Raw genomic sequence first — 13,116 nt, forward strand, 5'->3', positions numbered from 1 at the left:
CTTGAGCTTCATTATCGATCCTTCCAATGAGCAATCAGGGTTGATTTCCTTTAAGATTGACTGGTTTGACCTCCTAGCAGTCCAGGGGACTCTCAAGAGTCTTCTCCAGCACCACAGTTCAAAGGCATCAATTCTTCGGCGCTCAGCCTTCTTTATGGTCCAGCTCTCACAGCCATACATTACTACTGGAAAAACCATAGCTTTGACTATGCGGATCTTTGTCGGCAAGGTGACGTCTCTGCTTTTTAATATGCTATCTAGGCTTGCCATAGCTTTCCTCCCAAGGAGCAAGCGTCTTTTAATTTCATGGCTGCAGTCTCCGTCTGCGGTGATCTTGGAGCCCAAATAAATGAAGTCTGTTACTGCTTCCATTTCTACCCCTTCTATTTGCCAGGAATTGATGGGTCCAGATGCCATGATCTTAGTTTTTTATGTTGAGTTTCAAGCCAGCTTTTGCACTCTCCTCTTTCACCCTCATCAAGAGGCTCTTTAGTTCTTCTTCACTTTCTGCCATTAGGGTGGTATCGTCCGCATATCTGAGGTTGTTGATGATTCTCCCTGCAATCTTAATTCCGGCTTGTGATTCTTCCAGCCTGGCATTTCTCATGATGTACTCTGCATATAGGTTAAATAAGCAGGGTGACAGTATACAGCCTTGTCGTACACCTTTCCCTATTTTGAACCAATTGGTTGTTCCATGACCGGTTCTAACTGTTGCTTCTTGGCCCGCATACAGATTTCTCAGGAGACAGGTAAGGTGGTCTGGTATTCCCATCTTTTTAAGAATTTGCCACAGTTTGTTGTGATCCACACAATCAAAGGCTTTTGCATAGTCAATGAAGCAGAAGTAGATATTTTTCTGGAACTCTCGTGCTTTCTCCATGATCCAGCGAATGTTGGCGATTTGATCTCTAGTTCCTCTGCCTCTTCGAAACCCAGCTTGTACATCCGGTAGTTCTCGGTTCATGTATTGCTGAAGCCTAGCTTGTAGGATTTTGAGCATAACCTTGCTAGCATGTGAAATGAGTGCAATTGTGCGATAGTTTGAGCATTCTTTGGCGTTGCCCTTCTTTGGAATTGGAACGTAAACTGACCTTTTCCAATCCCGTGGCCACTGTTGCGTTTTCCAAACTTGCTGGCATATTGAGTGCAGCACTTTAACACCATCATCTTTTAGTATTTTAAATAACTCAGCTGGAATACTGTCATCTCCACTAGCTTTGTTGTTAGCAATGCTTCCTAAGGCCCACTTGACTTCACTCTCTAGGATGTCTGGCTCAAGGTCAGTGATCACACCAGCGTGGACATCAGGGACATTAAGATCTTTCTTGTATAGTTCTTCTGTGTATTCTTGCCACCTCTTCTTAATCTCTTCTGCTTCTGTTAGGTCTCTGCCTTTTTTGTCCTTTATCATGCCCATCTTTGCACTAAACGTTCTCCAATTTTCTTGTAGAGATCTCTAGTCTTCCCCATTCTATTGTTTTCCTCAATTTCTTTGCATTGTTCATTTAAGAAGGCCTTCTTATCTCTCCTTGCTATTCTCTGGAAATCTGCATTCAGTTGCTTATATCTTTCCCTTTCACCCTTGCTTTTCGCATTCCTTCTTTCCACAGCTATTTGTAAAGCCTCATCAGACAGCCATTTTGCTTTCTTGCATTTCTTTTTCTTTGGGATGGTTTTAGTTGCTGCCTCCTGTACAATGTTACGGACCTCCGTCCATAGTTCTTCAGGCACTCTGTCTACCAAATCTAATCCTCTAAATCTATTCATCACCTTCACTGTGTACTCACAAGGAATATGATCTAAGTCATACCTGAGTGGTCTAGTGGTTTTCCCTACATTCTTCAATTTAAGCCTAAATTTTGCAGTAAGAAGCTCATGATCTGAGCCACAGTCAGCTCCTGGTCTTGTTTTTGCTGTCTGTATAGAGCTTCTCCATCTTTGGCTGCAAAGTATATAATCAATCTGGTTTCGGTATTGACCATCTGGTGATGTCCATGTGTAGAGTCGTCTCTTGTGTTGTTGGAAAAGAGTGTTTGCTATGACTAGCTTGTTCTCTTGACAGAACTCTATTAGCCTTTGCCCTGCTTCATTTTGTACTCCAAGGCCAAATTTGCCTGTTATTCCGATTACTCCTTGACTTCCTACTTTAGCATTCCAATCCCCTATGATGAAAAGGACATCTTTTTGGTGCTAGTTCTAGAAGGTGTTGTAGGTCTTCATAGAAGCGATCAACTTCAGCTTCTTCAGCATCAGTGGTTGGGGCATAGACTTGGATGACTGTGATATTGAATGGTTTGCCTTGGATACGCACTGAGATCATTCTGTCGTTTTTGAGGTTGTACCCCATTACTGCCTTTCCCACTCTCTTATTGACTATGAGTGCAACTCCATTTCTTCTAAGGGTTTCTTGCCCACAGTAGTAGATATAATGGTCACCCGAATTAAATTCACCCATTCCCGTCCATTTCAGTTCGCTGATTCCCAAGATGTCGACGTTCAATCTTGTCATCTCATGTTTGACCACATCCAGCTTGCCTTGGTTCATAGATCTTACATTCCAGGTACCTATACAATATTGTTCTTTACAGCATCGGACCTTCTTTTCGCTTCCAGATACATCCACAGCTGAACGTCCTTTCAGCTTTGGCCCAGCCGCTTCACTCTTTCTGGAGCTACTTGGAAATGCCCTCCGCTCTTCCCCAGTAGCATATTGGACACCTTCCGACCTGAGGGGCTCATCTTCCGGCATCATATCTTTTAGCCTCATCCACTAGAACAAGCAGTAAATCACATTTCTACTGATAGTGGCATCATAGATCCTGGATACATTACTCCTCACTGTACCAACCTGAAGACTCTTGAAAATTCTAATAGAATCTATTCCCAGGGGTGGGGAATTCCAGAAAAAGGGAGCTCCTGCAAAAAATGTTTGCCTCAGAGTCCCCTCCCATCTTACCTCTCCAGGGGTACGAGGGGTGGAAAGTCTTAGTAAGCACTCTCACCCATGAAAGGTTATGCGTCATTTTGTCTCACTTGGTGGTGAGCTTTCAAATATGCAGCCTAGACTGTCTTACTATTCCATTCAGCCAAATGCATATACGCTGCTTTTAGCATGCTTTCCTACACAAGTCTACTTAGAAGCTTGCTCAAAGGGAAGTCGAGGATTCCAGCCATATTCATCTTCTGAACGTGTCCTTTTTTTAACTGTTAAAAGACTCTCCGCTGAAATGTCTCCAAATATAAAAAATATCGCCCCTTCTCACATTTGCTATATATTTGGTTTTAGCTTGTAAATTATTGAAGCTACTGTGGTATTTGGGAGGATTAACTGGTCTATTGCCTCTTTTTCCAATCTAACGTCCTTTAGACGTAACCCCTAGCATCACAAAATTTGATCACTAACGATGGTGCTCTTTGTAGATGATGGGAGTTGTGTCCTTAATTTATCAAAAGCCATGGAGGTACTTGCAATGGCCAAGATTTAGGCAACAGTTCAATTTTTTTAACCAATTTGGGGAACTTTTTTTTTTCCTGTTAGCATCTAGCTTTGATTTTTCCAGAATTTTTTTCTATAAATTAATTTGTCTAAATGTTTTCCAAGCAGACGGAATACACATAAGAACAGAAATGAGGGCAAAGTATAATTTTAAAAATACTTCACATATCAATGTTACAAAAATATATTAACCAGCCTTACAGATTTTGTTATGGCCCCATGAAGTCTGAGCGAAAACAGATCATCATTATAAAATCATACCAAATACTAACTCAGGTGCAGAACATATAATTTAGGAGTATATAGTTTACCCGGGGAGCTGGACTACTTCCCTTTTATAGTCCTTTAGGGACTGAAGAATTTTGGAGAACTCTGCTTGGCATCAGATTGTCTTTCTCGACAGACACATCTCTGCACTCAGACAAATCACTCACTTGCATTCACACATCGTTTGCAATTCATTTGCCTCGGATTGTTCAGCAGCCAGCCAGCCAGACCAGGCCAGACCAAACACTCAAACAATAAGATTCTCCAGACCACTGCAGTGTGTTCCTGTTGCCCATCTTGTGAACACGGCATTTTTTTTAAAAAAAGAAACTTAAAAAAATTAATCAGAATGTTCAAAAAAAATAGAGAGAAAACAATATACAAAAACACATTTCTAAACCCACTAATATACAACAAATTAATTAGTTCTTAAAAGAAACTTGCCTATAAGGAAAAATGAGTGGGCTACAAGCCATCACTGGCTCCCAAGCACTTATTTGCTTCATGTGCATATTTCAGCATAATTTACTACATAACTACCCAGCTGGCACTGCAGTTATTTGCTATATCAAGTGTAAAGTGTGGTTTGAATCAGAGGGGATTCTGTATCTTTAAGAAATTGTATTTTCTGATACTTTTTTTAGGAATGCGAGATGCCATTCTTCCAAAGCTGGCTACGTAACACTGGTTGTACACAAACGTATCTCAAAAACTATATATTATTCATACTTAGATAACCCACTTTTCCCCAATCTCACCCTCCAGATGAGTAGAAACTACTGCTCCTGAACTTCCAGGTTGTGTCATCCAGACTTCTGGAGGACACTATGTTGGGGACAACTAGAGTGTGTGTGTGTGTGTGTGTGTGTGTCTGTGTGTATTTGTCTTAGCACATACCCATTCTTACAACTTGCAAACCTAATACGATAATGTAATCTGCTTCATGCTTTTGCAATAAAATACTACATTCAATGGATGCTTCCAAATATATCTTGGAAAGTCAGATAATTTGTTTTATCCCTGTATTGCTCTATGTTGTTTTGCAAAAACTTCTAAAATGTACTTTGCTCCATCCTAGCTAAATTTCAAATTTCGAAGTGAATATACATTTCAAAAATGTTTTAGGCATTACACCTACAGAGGCAGCCAAATTTCCATAAAACTTTTAATCATCAAGTATGTGAGAGAGCAAGTTGGTTAAGAGAAAATATATATATAGCCCCAAGTTAGGAGTCTTCTTAATGAGATAAGTATTTGTTCCATAAAAATTATTTGAAAATATATCAGCCTGCATTATATTCTCCAAGTAGTCATCTTCAAATTTCATGCAAAATACTTCTGTGTTCATGGGAGTGGGGGAATAAGAGAACAAACACTAAAAAAAATGCTGACTAAACAACCAGAGAGGACCCAATGGGTATCCTTTTTACACTTATATCCATGGGGGGAGAAAAAAAAATAAATATGGGATCACACCACTAGTGCAGAAAAAAACCCATTTCATTCTCTCTCTGTCACTCACTCACTCGTACACACACATACCCAACAAGCTTATCTTCAGCCATTATGTTCAACTTCAGATTAACACAGACTCCTCCAACTCCATGTCCTACTTAACAGTAATGGTGTTAGCCTTGCTAGCCATTTATATGCTGAAGGAAGCCTGACATGTGATCTCTTGCCAATAGAGGCGACATCCTCCATCCGCAGTTTTATGTAAAGTTAATGGTTGATAACTCCTACCCAGATTAGTATTTAATAAAAAACGAATTATGGAAGAAGTGCCTGAATCCACACCTACCCACACATTGGAGGGTAGAAGAAAAAATATTTCTCTGGTTTGAAAGCAGAGAAGAAAAAACTGCTTGATTGCTGAATTTGGCTGGGAAAGATGCTATTTCTGGCTACCTTGATGTGCTGAAATGATGTTGCTTCAAGTCAAGCAAGGTTACATAGCCTTTTATATGCTCTATCTACTCAGGGTAGGTTTTACAAGGTCAGTTGAAATGAGAACCAGCTTCCAAATGGCACCAGCAGGTGCAGTGGTTAGAGAATTGAACTAGAAAGAAATATTGGTTCTCTCAGTTGTGAAGCTCACAGGATGTTTTTGGGTCAGCCATGATCTCTCAGACCAACAACATAATTCTTTCTGAAGCTAAATTGAACCAGGAACAGGGATGCAATGTAAGGTAAGATAAACTCTCATAAATATATAATATAAAACTGACGCCTACCACCTGAAGTCAAGTATCACATAGGCCTCCTTTAAACCTTCGGTGTTCCTTCAAAGTTACTCATGGACTCTAATTTCAGATGTGACAGAAAGGGAAATAGGCAATTCAAGGTGCTGGTAATGACCTATAAAGCCCTACATGGCATGGGACTGGGTCATTTGAGGGACTGCCTCTCCTCGGTTACATCAACTCATCCCATCAGAACCAACAGGAGAGGCATCTTACGGGTCCTGTCTACAAAAGAATGTCACCTAGCAGGACCCAGGAATAGAGCCTCTTCTGCCATGGTGTCCACCCTGTAGAACATCCCCTGGAACTTAATTAGCCCTGATGCTGCTGGTCTTTAGGAAGGCCTTGAAGACATGGCTCTGCCCCCATGCTTGAGGGTCCATCAATGCTGGGGAGCTCTTACAATGGCTTGGTTGAGCTTGGCACAAGGATGGACTTTGGCCACTGACCATGGTTACTTTTGTCTTCTAAGTGGTTATTGATGTTTTATATTTTTGTATATTGATTTTAACTTGTTTTTATTGGATTGTTGCTTTAACTGTTGTGAATCACCCAGTCACTTAGGTGACATGGACAGCCATACAAATTAATTAACTAAATAATCAAATTATAATTAAATTAAATTTCGCTCTCCTCCTACCCCATCCCTCACTGGAATTGGTTTCCTGACAAAGTTGACAAAATTCAACCCCATTGATAGAGAATAATTATATCTTTTTAAAAAATGAATAGAGATACTAACCACTAGCAATCTCCGGTGTTCTTTCATCAAGGGGCAACTGAGTTTCATCAAGTGCTTTGATGTGAGGCAATAGTTAGCATGATAGAGATCCTAAAAGTATGTGCCTTTTATTTTGTCACATGCACATTTCTTATTAGTTTTTCATATCCCTTCAACTTTTGTTTCTTAAGCCCCAAGGTCCCCAGGGAGAATTGCAGACCAGATCAAACCAACTCCTTTAAGGAATAAGGAAAAAGTACTATTTTATGGGTCCTTTGAGTTATAAATCAAATCTTTACTACAGTCAAAGACCAGCATAAGGAGGGTGGGGTGCAGTCAATTGAGCATTCGATGGGTGTAGGGGGGCATAAAGGTTAGTATGTGGCAGACTATATCAAATTACAGAGCACCTTAGTATGATGAACTAGATGCTCATTAAGAGTAGTTTATGGCACAGGTCATCATCTGACGAATTTTAATTGCTGCTGCGCAGAACCTGGCAACATTATGTGTTGTAGCAGGGTTGGTATCTGAAAGCAGCAGGGAGGTGCAGAATTGTCCTGTGCGCCCTGGGTACTTATGCAGTAATGGCGAGATGAGGCTAGTATGGATGTCTCTGTAATACAGGCACTGGAGAAGCCCATGCTCTGCTCTTTCTGTGGATCCAGAGTCACAGGGGCATTGTCTCTCTGGGTAAGGAATCTGCTTGTATTGGCCTTCAAGGACCGCTGAGGGGAGGGCATGACATTGTGCCAGAGTAAAGGCCCTCTGGTGGTTAGGTACTTTGAGTTTAGTTATGTATGTCATAGCGGAGGCAGAGGACCTGCTGGATTCACTGACAATAAAGGTTGGGGCCTGTCTAGATTCAGTTGGCACTCTGTGTCTGCTACGCGCTGTTTAATGAGTGCTTTGGCCTGATCATATCCCATGCTGAGTAGAAGGCCTGGAGAGAAGGCCTGAAGTAGTGAAAATCTTTCAGATCAATTATTTTTGGCAGTTTAGGAGCTGAGATAGGGAGGTCACAATAGTCTTGTGGCTGTTCCATATGTGGGCATTCTGATGGATTTCTAGGAGTTGCTTTTTCTGCAGCACACGGCAGTAGTTGGCTGTACCAACTGCTTCCGGATGCCCTGCTGATGTCATACGACGGGCTGCCGGAATATCGACATGGCCAACTTCTGCTGGCATTTTAACCCCGATTGCCATGGAGGATGTGCAGATCAAGGGCTTGGTGGAAGCTGTTCACCTTCACTGCAATGTCATTTAGCCACTGCAGTATAAAGATCAGAATCTCTGCAGACAAAAGGCAGAAACCTCATGGAAAGGTTGAGTAATGCAGTTTGGAGGGACTACAGGAGACTTGGTCCAGGAGGTTCTCTCCGCTACCTCCCTGCTCCGGGGTGACTTGGTCTGAAGCTTTGGAGGGTCAAAGAGGAGGCCTGTCTTGTTACTGGCTTCTGTGTGGTGGTATTCTTGGGTGGTGAAGCTGTAGATCTGTTACTCATGTTTTTTGTTGTCTCTGTGGTGGGGAGGTAGGAGTCAATCCTCATCTGTTTCTTTATTTTATTGGATTTGTGGGCCCCAGTATCATTACTGGGGCTGGTCCAGGTTCTTTTCTTGCCTCCTGGTGGCATTTTTGGGCCGTAGGACTAAGCCAGAAGGGGTGAGGCCAGTCACAAGCCAGGAGTTTATTTCAGGAGCTGCTACTCTGTTGCCATCTCAGCTCCTCCCTGGGTTCTTTGAGGATACCTAGTTCTTTTCCCCTGCAAAGCCCACTTGCTGCTTTATTGTAGTCCACTTTTTCTGAATGAATGTGTCCAAGGATGAGGGGACAAAAAGCAGCTCAGACAAATCGTGCCCTTTGGGAGGGATAAAACTGGCAGCAGCTGCTGTGATTTCAGAGCCAGACCCTGCCAGGTGGGTACTTCTCTCACTGAATTTGGCTACCAAAAAACAGCAGCAGCAGCAGCAGTTCTGTAGAATGAGAGCATCACAGGTCTTAATCCATTTGCTCAGAAGCCAACCTCTTCTTGGCTACCTGGAGTGGATGGCAGACTTTTATCTCCTGGCTGATTTAAGAAGGAATGAGCAAAATAATTTAAGGACAGGAGATAGGAGATAAAGATAGGAATACTAAGTAAATCTAGTTTACACCAACACTATTTCTTTCTCCATACCTTGCAAACCATCCTTCCACTATTTCATACGTTGCCTTAAACTTTTCATTTCTCTCTTTTTAAGGATCTCATCCATCCAACCAAGACTTTCTCAGTCTTTGCCTTCCTCTTGCCCCTCTTCTTTTGTATGTTTTTCTGCAATTCAATCCTCATTCATTCTTGCTATATGACCAATCCACCTCAATGTACTTCTTTCATATTAATCACTCACATTAGTACTCAAGCCATACTCCTTCAGTATTCTTGACTCTATTTTCTTGTTTTATCACACACTTTACTTAAAGTATCCCATTCCCACTGTATTTTACTTACTTTTATGTTTTTCCAGATACACCCAACTCTCACTTCCATATAATGAAGTGGATAGAAGAACACTCTTATACAGAACCAGTTTCACTGCTTTTCACAAATATTCAACCTCACAACCCAACTGATCACATGCTATCCACTACCTTTCTACCAGCATTGCTCCATCCATCTTTCTATCTTAAGATATACACATTCATCTACTTGGTCTAATTTTTCACCATTGACCATTGCTCTTGTTCATCCATTTACCTTGACAAACAGCACTATCTTGGTCTTTGATACTTTAATTTTCAAACATTGAGTTTTAAAATATAACATTTTTATATAATGCATGATATGCACTTAATCCGTCATACTGATCGCTCTAATCAACCCTCACCAACTTGATGCCTTTAAAATATGCCAAACTGCATCTACCATCATTCCCAGGTAGTATGCAACATATTTGAAGGGCATTTGATTGGGAAAGGCCACTTTAACCCACTTATATTTGCCTCCAACTTCATTCTCTTATAAAGCATGCTGATTTTTCAAATGACAGCAGCTGATTACAATGCAAGGATTTATAATTTAAGCATTGGGGGCTCAGAATTATCGAAACTAAACAAGACAACTTGAGGGCATCCAACTAGGGAAGGATTACTTAAACTATGGAGCCAAACATTTGTGAAACCTTGTTTACTTCTGAACATTGAAAAGTCTCCTATCGTTTAAAAAGTAGGAAGTTTTTCTTTCTTAAATAATATTCTTCAGATAGGTATCTGCTTACATCTAAGTCAACTTTAAAGTCTTCATAGAAAGATAATATTATTTAAACTTTTAGCCTGTTTATTTTCAACTTCATAAACATTCAGCCTTAGATTTTTAGATGATATAGGATAAAAAAAAGACAGTCAACAGAAAAATTCCTATAGCAGATAACAATATTCTCAGAAACTTTCCCAGTAATTTCATTCATTTATATGTGATTTTGACTTCTGTATGTATTCTTTCCATCTGTCACTACTTAATTATTAAGGGTGTGGACAAGCTGGAATGTTTGTCTTGTTGTAACAGATCCTTGCTACAACACAACTAAATTCTGCATTGATGTTCAAAAGGAGCCAGTTCAATAAGCCTCATTCATAAAAAGGTCAATGAACAAGATAAAATAACACAGAATTACTTTAAAAAATATCCATCTTTATAAGGTGTGCACGAAAGCATTGTGAAATTATCTCATTTTCTGCTGCCAACAACCTTGTGAGGTATGTTAGACTGAGAGTTAATGATACCTCAGTGAATATTTGAGCAAAGGTCTCCCCATTCTAAGTCCATATTATCTGTCTTACACAGCCTAGGCCACAGGTTTAGCTATGTAGGAGACAGCTTTGCAAGGTAAGAACAAGATAGCTCAAGAAGGTGATATCAAAAAGGGAGACAATAGAAAACACTAGGAAAAATTCACCAGGCAGAAGCTGCCAAATTTTACTTGAATCTTTTAAAAAAGCAAGCACTGTTGTGAATAATCCATGCCTCCTGATGAGAAGAGCAAAGGGAATTTTGAATATACCCTTGTTATACTAAATTCTCTTGAACTGTCAGCTTTTTAGCTGAAGTGGATTGTTTTTAAATAAAAATGCAGAAGGCATATTCAGTACAAACAAAGTTGTAACCTTACTTGTCCAAGAGTGAATTGTTTAAACCTCAAAATAGGGCAACAGGATGTGCAACAGGGGAGGGGGGGAAGCTAAAGTATTCTGGAAGAAAAAACAGTAGTGCTAAAACCTACTGCTAGGATAATAAAAGATGAGTTTCTGATTGTAAGCAATATAATAATCCACCTAGAACAGTAATGGACTCCCTTTTTCTGGAGGATTTTAAATGGGGGCTGAAGGGTCACCCATCAGAGGTGATTAAGCGGATTCCTACACTAAGCAGGAGTTTGAACTAGACAACACGTCACATCCCTTCCAACTGATAGATTATTATCAACCCACCACCCAGAAAAGTATCCTTATTGCACCTGAGGTACACAACTGTCTGGCCAGAAAGCAAGTGGGGGCACTGCTGCCCACAGGAAAGAGGACCACTTGGAGGACAGTAAGGGGAATGGCAGATTTTCTTTCCTCTTCACGTGGTAGATCATCTTAGCTACCTCTGTCTCTATGTGAGAACTTGGGTAACTGCTGCCAGTAGTCTGATAATATAAAACGCCTCCATGTTTTTACAAAGAAATGCTCTAAAGCACATTTGGTTTATACAGAGAACTATCTAATAGCCAGTACCTAACTTGAAATATGTATCGCTCTAAACAGGTTGATACGGAAAATAGCCCCTGAGGAACATCTGTAAACCACTGCAGTATGCAACAACTCTACGGCAGCCCTTGTGTATGCCGGTCATTAAACTATTTTCTAAAGATTCACAAGTTCTATCCTTCTTTAAAATGCATACTCAAACTAAGACAAAAGGTGGGGTGTCAAAATAGATAGATGGAAATTTGCAGGCATCTGGCAGGCTTACATCTGGTGAGCTGTAAATGCAATCATGATGAATGGGTTTACGGCACTGACAATACTTTCAAGTATGGCCTTGTCTTCTTTTTTCTTGCTAGTTGGATTGATCTGCCAAATATATAGCAGAAATGGCTAGAAAATCCAATCCTATATGCATTTTCTTGAAAGTAATTTCCACGCGTTCTCTTCTAAAATATAGTATGTGGGATCACAGCTACTTAATGTGTTCAGTGTTTACCTCACCCAGCAACATTCTTATCTAGGCTGCTGTACTGTACATACTACATATGGGATTGCCTTTAAAGGCCATTCATAAATGATGATTTAGTACAATAGTAAAAATTACTAACTGGAGCAGGTAGATGGAATATCTCTCAAAGGTACTAAAACAGTTATGCTGGCTTCTAGTCCATTTCTGAGCCCAACACAAGGTGTTGTTTAGTTTTTAAAGCTCTAATTGGCTTGGGACAAGGGGAGCGAGAGAATCACCACTTCCTTCTTTACCTTGACAGTGCAAACACAATAGCCCCCAAAAGTCTAGTTTTGTCCTGCTTTACAAAAAACTGGACCAATCCAGCAAAAATCAGAGAGTCAGTCTTGTGCCACCTGTTGCCTAAATCTTTGTGTCCTAATTTCTTGTATCTTTGACTATTTATCTGTTTCCAATACAGCTTGCCAGAAGAAGCCTGATGAAAGAGAACTTATGGATGGTGGTTCCCAGGTTCAGGAATTGGAACTGGAAACTTCACCGTTCTAAATAGTGTTGCAGTCCCTCAAAAAGAACGGTACGTGGTTTGAAATTGTTTCTAGCTCACTATTGTCACTGAAGGCCCAAATAATCTCCATGGTTGGGAGTACCTATTGCCAGCTTCAGTTGGTATATCAACTACATCTTTTCCTACACAGGAACAGCCTAACTACAATTGTCCATGTGCTGGTAACTCCGCATTTAATCTTCTATTGTAGGGCTGCCCCTGCACTTGGTCCAAAACGGTGCAGCTGGTATTTAGGCCATGCACATATTTATACCTTTGTTGAACTAATTGCACTGGCTGCCAATCTAGTACTAAAGCAGATTCAAGGTTTTGTTATGACATCTAAGAGCCTAAACAACCCAAGAACAGGAATAATTATCAGACAGCTTTTACCTGGTTGGTCACAGAGAGCATCTGTGAGATACTGCTGCCAAATGGTTTCTGAGAACTCTAGAATTCTCTTTCCCCTGAAATTTGGGAGGCACCTGCTATACTATCTTTTAGATTGCTGTTAAAAATGGACTTCTTCATCCAGGCTTTCCTTCCTGGTATGAATACTGAAAGAATCTTTTTCTCTATACCCCTACCCTTTAAAAGTCTGTGTATGTGCGCATAGAGATGTATAAACTAGATATTTGGCTATTGTT

At 40.5% G+C, this 13,116-nt stretch overlaps 1 protein-coding gene across 2 annotated transcripts in view; it reads right to left on the reverse strand.

Annotated features, from left to right (window-relative positions):
• The window catches only part of ADAMTS2 (ADAM metallopeptidase with thrombospondin type 1 motif 2), a 270,332-nt gene that overhangs the window by 241,725 nt on the left and 15,491 nt on the right, over nt 1-13,116 (reverse strand). The gene's annotated exons all lie outside the window — the stretch shown is intronic.

The sequence above is a fragment of the Python bivittatus genome, unplaced genomic scaffold (assembly GCF_059951505.1).
Source record: "Python bivittatus isolate LINGU-HERP-01145 unplaced genomic scaffold, Pbiv_v1 ctg000080_np1212, whole genome shotgun sequence".
NCBI classification, from domain to species: domain Eukaryota; kingdom Metazoa; phylum Chordata; class Lepidosauria; order Squamata; family Pythonidae; genus Python; species Python bivittatus.